The sequence below is a fragment of the Microcaecilia unicolor genome, chromosome 1, assembly GCF_901765095.1.
Source record: "Microcaecilia unicolor chromosome 1, aMicUni1.1, whole genome shotgun sequence".
Taxonomy (NCBI): Eukaryota; Metazoa; Chordata; class Amphibia; order Gymnophiona; family Siphonopidae; genus Microcaecilia; species Microcaecilia unicolor.
Window position 1 is genome coordinate 526,846,799 of NC_044031.1, and position 18,031 is coordinate 526,864,829.

Below are 18,031 nucleotides of genomic sequence, written 5' to 3' on the forward strand. Positions count from 1 at the left end.
TGCAGCTTGATGACTCTGGCACTCATTTTCAAAGCATATGGATGTCCATGTGAAAGGAACTTTCAAATACAGAGTTTGCAACATCCACACAGTAAACGTCCAAATGAACTAGGAGGTCCCAAAATGTTTGTTTCCTGAATGGGTGTTCTAGGAGCGTGTCGCGAGTGGTGCCACGATCTGTATGTTTGAATGCAGCCCATTGCACTATACATAGCAACGCTGAACACACCTTTGGAAATCTCAAGAACAGATTCTGATGCTTCAACCACTTTGGATGGGGGGTGGGAACTATTCTACACCCTTGAAAAATCTGCAAGATCTGCCATGGCTTGTTGCATGCTGCATAATTTTGCTCAACAATGAAGGCACCTCCTGCAAGTGCTCCAACAGCAGAAGGCACCAATAGAATCAGATGAGGATGATGGCTCCCGCTGCCTCCAGGAAAGCTGACACAACATCACACCAGCTTGACCTCCACACCCAACAAGATTTGAAACAGAGACATTTTCAGTGAATGAAAGTGCACCATTTCTTGATGAACATACATCTCAGGATGCACTACATGGGGTAGTGTGCCACCATTTTGAAGATGGTGCTCGAAGAAGCAGGAGTGGGCCTTGTTCTTGCTTTCTTCAAGGTAGGGGGCCAGGAAGGGGGTGGGCTGGGGGTAACCAGCCAGGCCGGGCCACTGGACTCTTGGTAACTGAGGGGAGGAGGGGACTGGGCCTGGCTGAGGGGGGCCACTAGCTTACCAGGGCAAAGTGATAGGAGGGAGGGACCACTCAGTGGATCATTTATTTTTTTAATTTGGGAGGAAGGAGGGCAGTGTTTGAAACTGGTCAGGTTGGGAGGGGAGGCCATTATTTTATGGGAGGCGATGCAGCAGAGTGTTTGGATTGGACGGAGAGAACAGGTCCCGATGGACACCTCTCCTCTCTACCAACACTTCCAGTGCTGCCCTGGACCTGGTGGAAAGCTTCCCATGCTTAAACACTCAGGAAACTTTTTTAAATTTTTAAGCATGGCTGCGCGGTGTATAATGACCACATTTAAATGCAGTCTGCGCTAATACTTTCAGCACCCATGCTGACACCATTAAAGTATTTGGAACACAACAACATCCATGCTAACTCAGTGCTAACCCCCTTTCAGTACCAGTGTTAGTTTTGAGCATTGGCCCCCTGGAGCAGTGGTTAGTTTGTTGGCTGCTGGTTGGCATCTCAGTGTGTGTGATCAGGCCTCACTCTTCCTATAACTAGTTACCTCTGACTTCACCTAATACTGTACAGCCCCTTTAACTCCAACTCAGCTCTATATTGCCCCTTTCTACCAAGCATCTTCTTCAACTGTCTAAACCCTAGTTTCTCTCAGCCCCTCCATCCCATCTCTCTGTGCAACAGACAGTGTGTGGGTCTGTGTGTTTGGGAGTGTCCTTCTACCTCTTTGTGTGTCTGTGACGGGCTGTGGATGTTTATCCCTGTATGTGCATATGTGAGTTTGTCTGTATAGTCCTGCAGTCTTGTACCATAGTTGTGGTGGCCACTGGCTGTTATTGGTGATGAGAATAAATGGGAATAGAAGCAGAGCTTTGCTCCTGTTTACTGTTGCTTGCAGGAGAGAGAGGCAACGGAGAAGAAGGAGGGCCCCTCTGCAGAGGGCATACAGGCCCAGAACCCAATTCAGGCATATGACAGAGGAGCAATGCTTGCACAAGTTTAGATCTGATAAGAAGACTGTAGTGTATCTATGCAATCAACTAGAGGAGGACCAAAAGCCCAATTTATGCCAGTTGCTAGTGCCACTGAAACCTTACAGATACCCCCTGGGGCAATAGCAGGCATCAGCCAGTCAGCTACATCACATTGCATAGCTCAATTTCTACTGGCTTTACACAAGAGAAATACTCAAAACATTCTCTTTCCTGAACAAGAGCAACAGCAACACCAAACTATGATATAATTCTTTGAGCTGGCACGCTTCATTTTGGTGCAAGGAGCCATAGACTGCACACAAATTACCATTAAATCACCTGCTGGTGAGGAGGCAGTTTACAGGAACCATCGGTCCTACCATTCCCTTAACATGCAAGTAATCTATATGCCTTGTGTGTGCTTCCTACCCAGGCTTCTATCATGGTGCCTACATGCTGTCACAATCTGGCATCCATGACTGGTTTGACAGTGACAAGATTACCAGGGTATGGTTGTTAAGCTAGCTCACTAAATCTACCCACAACTTCACATAGAGGGGCATTTTCGAAAGAAACGTCCAAGTTGCAATTTGGACGTCTTTCCAGCCTTTGTTAGCAGGCTCTTCATTGTCTATCTGGCGTCATTCAGGATATTCTATTTTATGCTGCTCATGCTGGTTTTTTATGAAGAAGGTTCATTATATCCTTGTTTTGACATATAATTTGATACCAATCTTAATTAAGAAAGATACAGACTAGCCCCTGACGCAGCCCTATTGTTGGGCGAAACACGGCCTGTGTCGGGCATTTGTTTCATTCACGGTATCCTCAATAAAGTCTTTTTGGATATTATACTGATCTGCTGGTTTGTTATCCATGACTGGTTTGACAGTGACAAGATTACCAGGGTATGGTTGTTAGGCTAGCTCACTAAGAGGCATATTTTCAAAGCACTTTGGGAGGCTAAGTTCCATAGGTTTCTATGGAACTTTGGGAGGCTAAGTGCTTTGAAAATGAGCCTCTTTATCTACCCACAACTTCACATAGAGGGGCATTTTCGAAAGAAACGTCCAAGTTGCGTCCAAGTTGCGATTTGGATGTCTTTGCAAAACGTCGAAATCCGGGGGTGGGGAAAACTGTATTTTTGAAAAAAGATGGACATGAAAATACCGTCAGAGACGTACAAATCCAAGGACATCCTTAAATTTGGACTTCCCTAGATTTGGACGTCTTTGACTTTCAGCGATTTTCGAAACCAAAGATGTCCAAGTCAAAAACGTCCAAATGCAAGCCATTTGGATGTGGAAGGAGGCAGCATTTCTAGTGCACTGGTCCCCCTGACATGCCAGGACACCAACCGGGCACCCTAGGGGGCACTGCATTGGACTTCATAAAATGCTCCCAGGAACATAGCTCCCTTACCTTGTGTGCTGAGCTCCCCAAAACCCACTACCCACAACTGTACACCACTACCATAGCCCTTACAGGTGAAGGGGGGCACCTAGATGTGGGTACAGTGGGTTTGTGGTGGGTTTTGGAGAGCTCACTGTTTCCTCCACAAATGTAACAGGTAGGGGGGTATGGGCCTGGGTCCACCTGTCTGAAGTGCACTGCAGTACCCACTAAAACTGCTCCTAGGACCTTCATACGCTGTCATGGACCTGAGTATGACATCTGAGGCTGGCATAGAGGCTGTCACGAAATATTTTTAAAGATGTTTTTTGAGGGTGGGAGGGGGTTAGTGACCACTGGGGGAGTAATGGGGGGGGTCATCCCCGATTCCCTCCGGTGGTCATCTGGTCATTTCGGGCACCTTTTTGTGCCTTATTCATAAAAAAACACATCCGGGTGAAAGCGTCCAAGTGTTCGTCATGGACGTCCTTGCTTTTTTTGATTATAGATCAAAGACATCCAAGTGTTAGGCATGCCCAATTCCCGCCTTCACTACGCCTATGACACACCCCCTTGAAATTTGGACGTCCTTGCGACGGACTGCAGTTGGAGACGTCCAAAATCGGGTTTCAATTATACCGATTTGGACATCTCTGGGAGATGGACGTCCATCTTCTGAAAATGAGCCTGATAGTAACATAGTAAATGACGGCTGATAAAGACCTGTACGGTCCATCCAGTCTGCCCAACAAGATAAACTCATTTTACATGGTATGTGATACTTTATATGTATACACGAGTTTGATTTGTCTTTGCCATTCTCAGGGCGTAGACCGTAGAAGTCTGCCCAGCACTGGTTTCGCTTCCCAATTACCAGCGTCACCACCCAGTTACAGTCATCTGGTTTTTTTCTCTCTCTACAGATGTCTCCCTCCACATCCAACAACCAGCTCTGCAAACCTCTGGAATCATCAAGGCTGTGATGTACAAACCCCCATAACACTAGGTACACCTTGCAGGTGACAGAGGCTATCATCTCAGGGCATGAAGTGGAGGAGTGGCCTAGTGGTTAGAGCACCAGTCTTGCAATCCAGAGGTGGCCAGTTCAAATCTCACTGCTGCTCCTTGTGATCTTGGGCAAGTCACTTAACCCTCCATTGCCTCAGGTACAAACTCAGATTGTGAGCCCTCCTGGGACAGAGAAATAGCCAGTGTATTTGAATGTAACTCACCTTGAGCTACTAGTGAAAAAAGTGTGAACAAAATAAAAAAAAATAATAATAGCTGATAAATTCCATAGTGTACCCTAGGGTCCAGCAGAAGAAAGATATAAAGAGCACACAGAAAACCAGGGCTGTCATAGAGCAGATATTTGGCATGTTAAGGAACCTGAAGAGGTCAAGAAGAGAACTTCTCAAGTTTAAATATAATTTTTTATACTGCTCCTCAGTAGTCTTCAGCAGGCTAATTGTCCTGCTGCTAGCCTCAAGAACTTATACAGGTCCCGGCTGATATTCACTACTACTGCAGTACTGTGTGACTGCCACGAGAGGTTGCGGCAGCCATTTTGAAGATACTACAAATAGAGGCAGGAGAAGTGGGGCTTGCCCCTGCCCTCATCGCTCCCACTGGACCACCAGGGAACTATCCAGACCGAGGGGGTTGAGGGGTTCTTAATAGCATGGGCTGGGGGGAGGAGATGGCAGCTGTTTTGGGGGGCAGGAGGGGGCTTCAGAAAGTTATGAAATAGTTAAGCAGGTCCCGGTACTGAATATTACTGGCACCCGCATAACTGCCGGTCCCCTCTCCAATACCGCCCCCTGTACTGCCCTTGACCTGCCCACTTTCTTCATGGGTAGTCAAAGATGATATTTAGCGATGGTGCTTGGTTTAGCGCTGCTGAATATCAGTAGTTGGCGACCGGAATCGATTCAAGCAGGTTGGACCCTCTCCTGCCAGCTTAAAATTGCTTTGAAACTGAACTGGAATAGCTGTGATCTCCAGGCTCCCATCCAGTTAGTAGGCCCATTGCATCAGTACGTTCTTATGTCCTGCTACATGCTCTACGACATCACTATCAACTGGCAGGTGCCTGAAGCAGAAACACAGATGCTGGTAAGCCAAGGCTGCAATGATGAGGGGTGGCTGTGCAGCTCAGAGACCTTACGTCTTTTTTACATCTTTATTAAAAATTTGACATATCACCCATCAAACCACCTGAGCTGTTTACAGTGTTAGATTAAATATTATAAGTAAAAAAAATAATGATATAAAAGTTATATCAATCAATAGCAGAGAAATTAAAAGCAAGAATAAAAGACAGTAAAAATAATGTTCTCTAAGATATTGCCTCAGAAGCCAACGTGCAATGGTAGTAAGAAATGAACTCATCCAGATACATTTCTAGTGTGTAAATGAAAATATTTATTACAAGTGCCACTTTAAACATGACAAACAAACTAAATAGTGTTTTTAACAGTGGAGTGTGGTCCCTTAATAAAACACTCCCTCCCCATATGTTTCACAGTGAACATGTGCTCCAAGTCTCCAACCCCCATTGTGAGTCATGCGTATTTCCCTTAATTTCTCTCAATCCCTAGCTCTTTCCCCTGCCATGGCCGTGCTTTTGGAAATCTGGCTGCAGGTGAGTGCTGTAGCACAACAGCTGTTGAGAGTCAGAGACCTGACCAGAAGAGCCTGGTCCACTTTGCTTCACTCCTGAGTTACATCTGGCCTCCCCATGGAAGTCAGGGTAAACCAGGTGTTGATAACTCAAGGGTAGGGTGAGGTGGAGTGAAGATGTTGGAGAAAAAATAGGCATAGAGATGTCAGACAAGGGTGTACCTAGTGAATGATATGGAACTAGTTAGGGGAGCAAGTAGACCAGAGTATGATTCAGGTTCTGTAGCTCATTAGTGATGACCTACAGTTGTTGACACAGTCCACCCACTACTCCACCACAGTAGCTTGCAGACCCTGGCCATCCTCACTGAGGTCACTTATCTCTCCCCTGAGCAGGATGTCATTCTAACGAATGGAGCTAACTAGTTATGATATGATCATATCCTGCTTCCCAAGGTTGCTGATGTCATGAGCATCTGTGTCCTCCACTGTACCATTGACAGGCTGATGGAAAATGTCCTGAGATGGCTCTCCTGCAACCTCCTCCTTTTCCTCCACCTGCTATGTCTCCTTATCTTTCTGTTTCTTTTCTTTCCTGTCATTATGTATTTCCTTTCCATATCTTCCTTCCTCTCTGTTTATATGATATATCGTAAACCACTCAGAAGGATCTCTAATTGAGTGGTATATCAAATGCTGATTCTCCTTAGTTGACGGCATTGTCTTGGGCTTGTCATCTACTGATGCACCCTCCTTGCCTTCTCCAGCGTGGTGGGCCTCCTTTTCAGGCTTCTCTGCAAGGCTTACATCTGCCACTCCCTCCTGGCTTGGGACATCAAGATGTTGCAGTGAAGTTCTCCACAGATAACTGGTCTCTGGGATGTTGGACCAGCCTGATCATCACTGCTGTCCTCCTCCACTGTCTAGTAACCCATTGCAGCATCTATAGGATGGTAAAAGAAATGCTTAGCTATGGACCAAACTGAGACTCGGTTAAAATGTGTGAATTAATGGATGCTCAAGAGCTGGAAGTTGCTGTGCACTACAAGAGCAGGTAAAGGACTATGTTAATGATCTAACAAACTATGCTAACCTGCAGAAAACACTTATGCTATATGCTATAGTACATAAGTGCTCTGGACATGTGATTCCCATGTCCAAAAGGATGTATAGAAACTGGTGTAGAGTTCATGAAATAGGAGTTAAGTATGTGCACATTAGGCTTTTGTACAGTACATATGAAATGGCACCCTGCTTCACAGACACACAGTATTTGTGACTATTGAGCCAATGTGATACTTTTATCTGATAAAATTAGGAGGGGTCGAGGTAGGTAGAGGGCTAGAAAGGCAGTACCCCAGTGTGTAGAAAAAGTAATGATGTAATAGGCACTTGAAGGTATACATAATGGCTTATAGAGATGCTTATGTCTTGTGGTGAAGGTTATGTCCAATATGAAGAGGACTCGTAAAGTACCCTGGCTGTTGGTGTGGAGCTGTATACGAGGTCTAGACAATAGGGATGTGTATGTCAGGACCAAAAGCATGTGTGTCAGCAGGTGCATATCTCATGGATGCACAGTGGAGGATGGCACAGAGCAACTCTGATCTCCTTCATGATGTATCTCTCGTTGAATGTTCTCTGAGATGGTGTCTTGGTCACAGGTAATCAGCACTCTCCTCTTTATGGAGGAGAGGGCTATGTTGCTGCCAGGGCCCTTGTGATGTCAAGAAATCTACTTTTTGCGGGCATAGTCACCCAGATCTTGCCATTTTTTCTTCAAGTCCTTGAAATCATGGTTCTGGTGATAAATAGCAGTGAGGTGGTGACAAATGCCTTGACAGATGGAAATCTTTTGATTGGAACTGGCTCTGACCCCTGAAGCCCATACAGCATACCATAGTCCCTTAGTCCCTCCTCACCTATCACATTAGGAGTCCCAGCTTGCCTTAGCTGAAATTTGGCTTCCTCAGTCCAGCTCCCCTTCTCTGTGATAGGCAGGTTAGTTCAGTGGTGATTACTTTAAGACCCAATTCACATAGCCTATTACTGCCAAATTGTGGTTGTGATGACAAGGATGCAATGGGCTATGTGAGTGGACACACAGTACTACAACATCTTATCATGTCCTACTGTTGTAAGATATGACTATTGCATTGGTACATTGCAGCCCCACCTTGCACCTGAGGAAATATGGAGTATGTAATTGTGTATGCTGTAAGGGTTATGCAACACATGAGTAATGAGTCTCTGTACCTGGTTGATGGGAATTAGCTGTGCAATACTACCATCACACAGTTATTAGAGATTGACTTTCTTGTCACTCTCATTATGCACAGTGTTTTGTGAACCTGGACAGAGATGAGCTCCATAAAGGAGTAGAAGAGGAAAAAAGTGAGATCTAAAACCATGGGTTCCAGAGACTGGAGCGCACAATGTCTTGAAAATCACAAATGACTCAACACAACATTATGTTTCAGCCAGAAGGCCTACATCAGGAGTCTGAAACAACATATATATAAAATATATAATACATCAAAAGTCTAAAACAATATATATATAAAAATATGTAATATATAATACAACAAAACTTGTAACTTATAGATATAGAAAGATAATATAAAGTGCAGTTAAAATCTGTATCTAGATTTAAAATGAATATCACATAAATGTGAAATTCATAAATGAAAAGAGTACTGTGTAATATAACTTGAGTGTGACCTGAATCTCTAGATAAATAAAATAAATTAATGTGTATATAGAACAGAAAATACAGAAATATATTACTGACCTGTGTACAAGTACAAAACAAAATCATCAAAAAGGTAAAAATCATGAAGAAAAACAGGATGGTCTGTGGAAAGAGAGGGAGAATACCACATTTAGAACAAAAAAAAGAACTGGGGGGAAAGATAAAAAATGACTGACAGAGAGTGGGAAAAGGAACGCTTAAAGCAAATAGGACAAAAAGATGCCTAATTGAAAACAGATTAAACCGCAGAGCATGGGAGAAAACCAGAAGGTCAGAAAAAACTAAACAAATGTCCAAACTAATAGGATGTGAGGAAAATAGCCAAAGTACCATGAGCCGAGTAGGAGATAAGAGAAGGGTGCCATGTAGATGGAAAACCACAGTACCGCTTGTAAATGCCGAATGAAAAAGAAAAGTGAAAAAAAACCTGAAAAGATGTACACATAGGTGGAAAAATAAGCCGTGACCGGGAAGAGAGACCAACGTAACCATGTTGCATTATATATTTTTATATGTTTTATATATATAGTTTTAGACTTCTGATGTATTATATATATGTTGTTTCAGACTCCTGATGCAGGCCTTCCAGCCGAAACACGTTGTGTTGAGTTATTTGTGATTTTTAAATAAACTTTGTTTTATACTCAAGACATTGTGTGCTCCAGTCTCTGGAACCCGTGGTTTTAGTTCCCACGTTTTTCCTCTTCTTGAGCTTCTCCGTGGGCTCACTTGAGTTCTCCACATATGTGGATTCTCTTTTGAACTTTCCTCCATAAATGAGTAGCATATGGGGTCTTAGTAACCATTTTGGAAAGGACAGACAGAACATTAAGGTTGGCTCATGTCCCATGGGTCTCTCTCCATCATTATAGCTTTGGAGTAGGAGCTATGTACCACTGTGAATACATGTATGTGTGTGTGGGGGGAGGGGGAGGGGGAGAACATGTACTATCAATAAAAATTGTTACGATAGTAATTTGCGATTTTCCTAATTTATTGCCAAAAAGTTAACGAAGTATTTTTTAAGGCGGGATGGGTAACATGGGAAGTTAGAGGAAGGAGGGAGGAAGGCCACCTCAGGGATAGAAGGAGGTCCTATCAGATGGTGGGAGGGATAAGGGTCATGAGAGGAGGGCATCTGAAAATTACTAGTGCTCTCTAGGGCAGATGCCAGGTACCCAGCATGTGTCCTAGAACATGCTCCATCCTCTATGTGTTCCTTTATGACCTTAGCCTCCAGTTCAGAGCCTCCTGCTCCGCATAGCCCTATTCACATGTGCTTTGACTATATATGCTTCCCCTGCATCTATCCTCCCCTCCATCTCTAGGGTATTAACAGCTCCTCCCCCCTCCCCCCAGGGCATGTTTTTACTACTCATTGCATCTTGTCCTACAGGTGCTGGACTCCCCCCCCCCCCCCCCCCCTCACAGCTCAGTCTGTCACTCCTGAGTGGTGCTGGACCTATGCAGTATTTCCTATAAGGTTTTCTTCTGGAAGGATGTGTGGACGTAGTGTTGGTTAGTGGACCAGGCAGATGGCAGACATCTGAGCGGTGCTTCTTAGGTCTTTGCTCTCCTCTTTGTGTAAGGTCACATATACTATCAACCTGCAGCACTTACATGTATTGACCGCATGTGTAGCCATGTTTGGGAAGGTGAAGTAGAATGTGTCCTTATAAGTGCTTCTGGGTCATTTATTCCCTGTCCACATGTATTGTCCTCTTGCTGTCGCCTTAACAGTCCCCATCCAATCTTGCCATGAGTAAGTACTGGTGATATGTGTGTGGCCCATCTGCAAATCTAACCTGTTTCTACCTATTTTATGCATGGATACAATTTCAGATTCAGACAAGTCTTTTTCCCTAGCCTATTCACTCTTTTCCTGGCTCTGTGCTTTGATGGCACTTACCTCTCTAGGGAATGCAGTGACCCTGTTAAAATACCTTCGCAGTCTGTGCCAGTCCTCTTCATAAGTACATATAAATACATAAGTATTGCCATACTGGGACAGACCAAAGGTCCATCAAGCCTAGCATCCTGTTTCCAACAGTGGCCAATACAGGTTACAAGTACCCGGCAAGATCCCAAAACAGTACAATACATTTTATGCTGCTTCAAATAAGCAGTGGATTTTCATTTTAATAATGGCTTATGGACTTTTCTTTTAGGAAACTATCCAAACCTTTTTTAAACCCCACTAAGCTAACTGCTTTTACTATATACTCTGGCAACAAATTCCAGAGTTTAATTACACATTGAGTGAAGAAATATTTTCTTCGATTCATTTTAAATGTACTACTTTGTAGCTTCATTGCATGCCCCCTAGTCCTAGTAACATAACATAGTAACATAGTAGATGACGGCAGAAAAAGACCTGCACGGTCCATCTAGTCTGCCCAACAAGATAACTCATATTTGCTGCTTTTTGTGTATACCCTACTTTGATTTGTACCTGTGCTCTTTAGGGCACAGACCGTATAAGTCTGCCCAGCACTATCCCCGCCTCCCAACCACCAGCCCCTCCTCCCAACCACCGGCTCTGGCACAGACCATACAAGTCTGCCCAGCACTATCCCCGCCTCCCAACCACCAGTCCCGCTTCCCACCACCAGCTCTGGCACAGACCGTATAAGTCTGCCCAGCACTATCCCCACCTCCCAACCACCAGCCCCGCTTCCCGATCTTGACTAAGCTCCTGAGGATCCATTCCTTCGGCACAGGATTCCTTTATGCTTATCCCACGCATGTTTGAATTCCATTACCGTTTTCATTTCCACCACCTCCCGCGGGAGGGCATTCCAAGCATCCATTACTCTCTCCGTGAAAAAATACTTCCTGACATTTTTCTTGAGTCTGCCCCCCTTCAATCTCATTTCATGTCGTCTAGTTCTACCATCTTCCCATCTCCGGTAAAGGTTCATTTGCAGATTAATACCTTTCAAATATTTGAACGTCTGTATCATATCACTCCGTTTCTCCTTTCCTCCAGAGTATACATGTTTAGTTCAACAAGTCTCTCCTCATACGTCTTGTAACGCAAATCCCATACCATTCTCGTAGCTTTTCTTTGCAACGCTTCAATTCTTTTTACATCCTTAACAAGATACGGCCTCCAAAACTGAACACAATACTCCAGGTGGGGCCTCACCAACGACTTATACAGGGGCATCAACCCCCACTTTCTTCTGCTGGTCACACCTCTCTCTATACAGCCTAACAACCTTCTAGCTACGGCCACCGCCTTGTCACACTGTTTCGTCGCCTTCAAATCCTCAGATACTATCACCCCAAGATCCCTCTCTCCGCCTGTACCTATCAGACTCTCCCCGCCTAACACATACGTCTCACGTGGATTTCTATTCCCTAAGTGCATCACTTTGCATTTCTTCTCATTGAATTTTAATTGCCAAACCTTAGACCATTCTTCTAGCTTCCTCAGATCCTTTTTCATGTTTTCCACTCCCTCCCGGGTGTCCACTCTGTTACAGATCTTAGTATCATCCTAGTATTTGTGGAAAGAGTAAACAAGCTAGCTTTTTTTGAGAATTGTTATACATTTGCTTGGAATTTTTTTTTTTTTAAAGAAGCTCTTAATTGAAGCACACTTGGGCAAAGCAGCAAAACTGCCTCCTTTTCCTTTGTGTTTCATGGGAGACATCAGGAAAAACCATAATCTTTGCTCCAAAAAAGACTTCATCCTTAGACTTAAAAAATATCTCAGAAACAAAACTCTTATCAACAAAAATATTAAAGGCTATAACCAAAGTTCTACATGAAGCCTCATCAGCTCTGGTGAATAGTCTAGAAATTTCCAAAGAATCTAATGTTAATTCTCCTATTTTCTCTCTGGTCAAAGATCTTTTAGAAGCAGGTAGATAATAAATCCTACTAAAAGTGGGTATACATTCAGGTGACAGTTTCAACAAATCCATACAAAATTTCTTAAACATATCTCTAGGTGGACTATTCTTCTCAAATGGAAACTTTTACAGTCTTAAGTTTACACTTCTAATTGAGCTCTCTATTAATTCCTTTTTAAACTTAATGGCTGATAAATCTGTTATTACAGTAGCCTGCACATTCTGTAGTTGAGCAACCAAAGTTTTTACTTCCGAAGAAGTTTCTGAGATTGTTTTCATTTGTTCCATTGCTGCTTTCCTATTGAGCCATTTTAACCTCCATATTCTTAATTTGAGTTATTAAATTATTTACCACAAGCAGTAATGTTTTAGCTAAGTCATATAGATTCTAGTGACATCTTTCAATGAGGAAGGTAATCATCCTGAAGATGATAGTTCCTTAGAAGTCACTATTTCAGCTCCCACAGGGGCCTTCATCTCTGGTTCTTAAATAATGGTTGGTACTAACACCCCTGCTCCTGAAGATGTTCCCACGACGCTCTCTGGAGAAGTCACAGAATGCTCTTCTCCTTCACCCGGTCCTGCCGACTGGACAGCCAGCACCAACATGAGAACAATACTTGTCATGCATAGCTGCAGTGGTGGAGCGCATACCTCCAGGCTGAAGGTAACTTCCGGGCCGAGAAGTCGGTTCATACTGCTTCCTTTGGCAACCAACCTTAGTGGCTCTCACATCAGAGCAATATCCTGTTTTTCAACTAAGCCATATAACTATCTGTTCAGTAGCAACAGCCATAGCAGGCTGGGATCTCTTGCCTGCCCATTTGCCTTTGCAATTCATTTCGGGGAAAAGCCTTCAGGTAAAGGAGACATGTTGCAGCTCACACTTACAGTCACCATCTTGGATCCTTTTTTTGTCTCTTTTCTCTCCCAAAGAGGAGCAAAACAAAGGTAAGTTCAACAGGTATTCAAATGAGCTTCTTAGCCACCTGAGGCTCTAGCAATTTAAAAAAAAAATCACAAGAAAACATCCACATGATTTTACTTCTAGTCTTCTCAGCAGGCTTTCTTTTTCCTAACGGTTTTGGGCTGTCCTGCTATGGCTGCTGCTGTCTTCCACAATGTTCGTACAAAAACCAATACTAGGTACCTTTCAATTGTCCACACCTACCAGCAGAGATTCCAGTCCTTTTCATCCTTTCAGTTCTGAGGTCTCAACCATATTTGAGTGGAGGAGTGGCATAGTGGTTAGGGTGGTGGACTTTGGGCTTGGGGAAGTGAGGCACTGAGTTTGATTCCCACTTCAGGCACAGGCAGCTCCTTGTGACTCTGGGCAAGTCACTTAACCCTCCATTGCCACATTGAGCCTGCTATGAGTGGGAAAAACCATGGGGTACAAATGTAATAAAAAATAAAATTCAACCTTTCTTTGTTACAGGGGAACATTCTGAAACACTTTCAGCTTCCCTGGGTTTTGCTTGCAATGCTTTCCTCCGCTTACCCCAGGTGAAGACCTTCCTCGCCTTCACTTATCTCATAGGAGTGGACCTCTCCTCCCCCCCCCCCCCCCCCCCCCCCCCCTGTGATTGGATCCCTTTCAATCAGCTATGCAGGAAATGGAAGTCTACATACTAGCATTCTGGGAATATGTTTGAAAGTCCCCTTCCCCTTACAAGCTTTCTGCCTTTCATACTACTCAACTCAGCTCTTGGATAAGGAACAGAAGCTTCATGCCACCCCACTCCCCCAGGGTGTGAACTTCTCCTTTGGGAGCTTCCCTGGGCTGGGCTATTCTTGGAGATCTATGGAGATCTATCCCCCTTCTGGACAGGTTTTCTGACACCCTAGCTGATGTAGTCCCCCCCACCTTTCTAAAGATTTACTTTTTTGATTTAATGTGCTCTTAAGTGTGAACTTGGGTCCTGTGACCCAGCTCTACTTTACCCTCCTGACAAAAGAACGACCATGTCCTGTCACAACATCTATTCTGTACAGGATGTGGCCTACCTACATGCTCCGTATAGAATACATGCGCCCGTTTTGACATTTTGGTACTCCCTCATTAAAGTGAGTGCCTTTCATAGACTTGCCCTTCATATGTTTTCTATAATCCATTTACTGATGTTTTAAAGTCTCCAAAATATGCTCTATTCTATTCTTATGAATACCACACTAAAGCAGATTCTAGTTCTAGCTTTGATAATAAAGCTAATGCTCAGGGAGACATTTGTTCCGTGGTTAAAGAGCTGATATGGACATATTTTCTAGGAAAGAAGAGAAAAAAAGTTAACGGAAAATTTAATTCTCTTGAGACCTCAGTGGTATGTCTCTGGGAAATCACTTCTTAGCAAAATGTAACTTTCCCATGGAAGGATGCCAGGAGATTAAATTCAAGCGTGTTCACACCCAAAAATCACAAATTCAGAAAGGTTGCATAGCTTTGCTATAAAAATAAAATGTATAGTAAAACAGAACAATCTGGTCTCCTTACCTGTATGCGATCACAGTTCTTCATGGTTTTCACAGCAGAACTCCTCCGATTACTAAAATACAAACATTTTTGTAAATACGTATTTGTTTATACTCAGCAGTTCTTGGAACTGACTAGTGCTATATCATAAATGTTTAGCTCAGTAAGCTCTTTGAGCCAGAATATGGAGGCTTTCTGATGTCTGACAGCTAAGGGGATTGCCTTGACACAGCTATTCATAGCGAGTAAGTGCGCCCTCCGAAATGGCCTCACAGCAAATGCAAACTTACTGCATAACTTTAATTTTTTCCAATTTTCACCCACTGTGGTAAAAGGGGCCTTGGCGCTCGGCAAAAACGGCCACCACCGCTAGCCCAGGGCCGCTTTTACCGCAGCTTAGTGAAAGGGCCCCTATATGATTTGATACCCACCTGTGACAGTCTCAGGAGCAGCCCCACACTGTGGAAATGACTGCCAGAAGGGCTTCACCTAACACTGGAGTACCTCAACTTCAGGAAGCCATTGAATGCCTGTCTCTTCTCTCAAACTTTTAATGGCTGGGGTGACTGATTAGCCAGTCACTCACACTGTATGAAGACTAGGTTTAGGGATGGCACCAAGGGTATTAGGTGCTCTAGGCAAACATAGCCTTGCACCCCCTTCCTCTAACAATCATGATCACCCCAGTGCCACCTCTCCCATAATAATCTGTGTAAATGGGCCATTTGAAAACTACCCGCCCTTCCTGCTGGTAAAAGTAGCTTCTGTTGTTTCTTTGTGTTTGTGTGGTTGTCAGGACTTATTGTTTTGCTTTAAACTACAACTGCTCTATGGCAACCCACAGAAGCTGCTGCCCCAGGCAACTGCCTAGTCCTGCCTAGCTTGCCGCACACCCTTTTTTTTTTATTTTTTGACATTTTTAACAATTTTCTAAGACATACAGTAGATATAAGAATGGCAATCCAAATATAAGTACAAAGGAAATAGATAATATCTAATAATGTAATAACATCAAGCCCCCATCAAGAGAGAAGAAAATGCAAATCTAAAAAAGGCAAATGTCAACAGTAATTAAGGTTATTCACCCACATTGTGGCGCTAATGTCATTATTAAAATCTACAGATCAAAAGCACATCATTTTCATGAGCCTTAAGAAAAGTTTCAAGCTGTAAAGAATCCCAAAAAATAAATTCCTTCCCTTGAAAAGTGTTAAGACATTTACAGGGATACTTAAGAAAAAAGGTAGCCCCCCCCCCCCCCCCCCCCCCCAGGACCAGAACTGTAGATTTCAAAGCCAAAAAGGCTTTCCTTCTGAGTTGGGTGGCCCTAGTGACATCTGGAAAAACATTAATTTTTCCACCACAAAAGCTCACATCTTTTCTCCCAAAATATAATTTCATAATCAAGGATTTATCACTTTCATTTACAAATGTAACTAACAAGGTAGATCTAATCCTTATAATCTCTTGAGTATCTTCCAAGAATGCAGTCAGATCTACCTCAGATGTTACCAATTGATCAACCTTTTATTGAATCGATTGGAGTTTCTTTTTACCAGGCAAATAATAGCTATTAACTAAGGAAACAGTCTCAGATGTAGACAAACCCAGAACTTCCTTGAAGTACTTCCTCAAAAGAATCTCTGGTAATGCAAATAAATTGAAGAACATTTTTTAAAAATTGCAAGTTAAGTGCCCTTCTGGCATATTCCACCAACTCTATTCTTTATAACAAAGACAGAAGCAGCCTTAAGAGCAGAAACTTGAGTTTTCACATTTATCCAATAATGCTATATTTGTATCAACATTAACTAATTTGTCTATTACTTCTTTAGAGAGGGTCATTGACTGAGAAACGACAGACGTAAGTATCATCTCCATATGAGAATGAAGTTCCCAAATATCCTTTAAAGTAACTTCCTGAGCAGAGCCTAAGGTAGTTGGCATAACCTGAGAGTCTACAATTTTAAATCATATCAGGCAAACTTGAAAAGGTAATTCCTTTTACCAATGCAGAGTCTCTGGAGTGCCCCTCAGGCAACACGGAAAGCTCTTGAGATTCCCCTGCTATTGGAAGAGTAGGTGGAGGAGGTGGAGTTCATTCTGGAGAACTCAGATTCTTATGCGGGATAAAACTTGGACTCCTGTTAATACCGGGGATCCTGATGTTACCAAATGTTTATCCATAGGTCCCACAATGGTATAGAAACCTTTACCTTCGCTTTTGTTTCCCATCCTAGACAAAAAGGAAATATAAAATAAAATTACCCCAGAGTGCCATAATCCACCTCGGCACTCCTCGGTGCTCCAAATGGGCAGGGCATGCCCCTTCAGCCACCCCCTGAGGCAGTGCACCTGCAGCCACATGCCACAAGGCAGTGGCATTAAGTAGCGAAGGAGGTAAGCCCCAGACGATGTCACAGGGCATCCAACCCGGTGCCAGATGGAAAATGGCACTGAGAAATTCGCACCGCTTCTCTGCCACTGCTGTTTGTTAAGATATTAATTTGTGTTATACTGACGTATCATATTTCTGTTCCATGAATGTCCTGACATGCTGTTTTAAAGTGTATGGCAATGATACTAGATCATATTATCGCTATTACTGTAATTTAATTTGTCTAGCTCTGTAGTTCTCAGCCTAGTCTTTGGGACACACCCAGCAAGTCAGGTTCTCAGGATAGCCAAAATGAATGCATGATATAAAATTTTTACCAAGAATCTGGAGAACCAGCTGTAACTTGAATAAAGTTTATTCAATTTAGAAACTGTGCAATTTCTAAATTGAGTAAACTTTGTTCAAGTTACCTCTTGTTCTCTGGATTCTTGCTGCTCTTCCCTTTTGATTTTGCTGCTGGTGCAATAGAACCTGCCTCCTTTTATGTGAGATAAAAATTGTGTACAACGATGGTAGTGTATGCAATTTTTTCTCATGCATACTCATGGTAGATAGCCTGAAAACTGTCTGACTGGGTGTGTCCCGATGGCTGGGTTGAGAAACCCTGGTCTTACAATGTGAGTTACCTATGGTTAGCTAGACCTATTGCACACCACTCTCACTGTGGGTGAATCTCTTGATAAAGGTGATCATTGTTTTTATTTGTTATGATTTAAGTATTTGTATAGACTACCAACTACCATGACTGTTTTCTGATCCTGCTCATATGCGTGTCCACAATCGACATGTAATTAATTTCTGAAGAAGTTAGGGTGCTTTGTGGATCTACAGGAGCATCTCTTTGCAT

The 18,031-nt window shown here is 43.2% G+C and overlaps 1 long non-coding RNA gene across 1 annotated transcript; it reads right to left on the reverse strand.

Moving 5' to 3' along the window:
* Positions 1 to 5,523: 5,523 nt before the first annotated feature.
* LOC115460401 lies at positions 5,524 to 17,251 on the reverse strand. The gene is made up of 3 exons (XR_003940477.1): positions 17,055 to 17,251; positions 14,808 to 14,859; positions 5,524 to 6,647 (listed from the first exon to the last, which is right to left on the reverse strand). It is a non-coding gene; the product is annotated as an uncharacterized LOC115460401 (long non-coding RNA).
* Between the last annotated feature and the right edge of the window lie 780 nt (positions 17,252 to 18,031).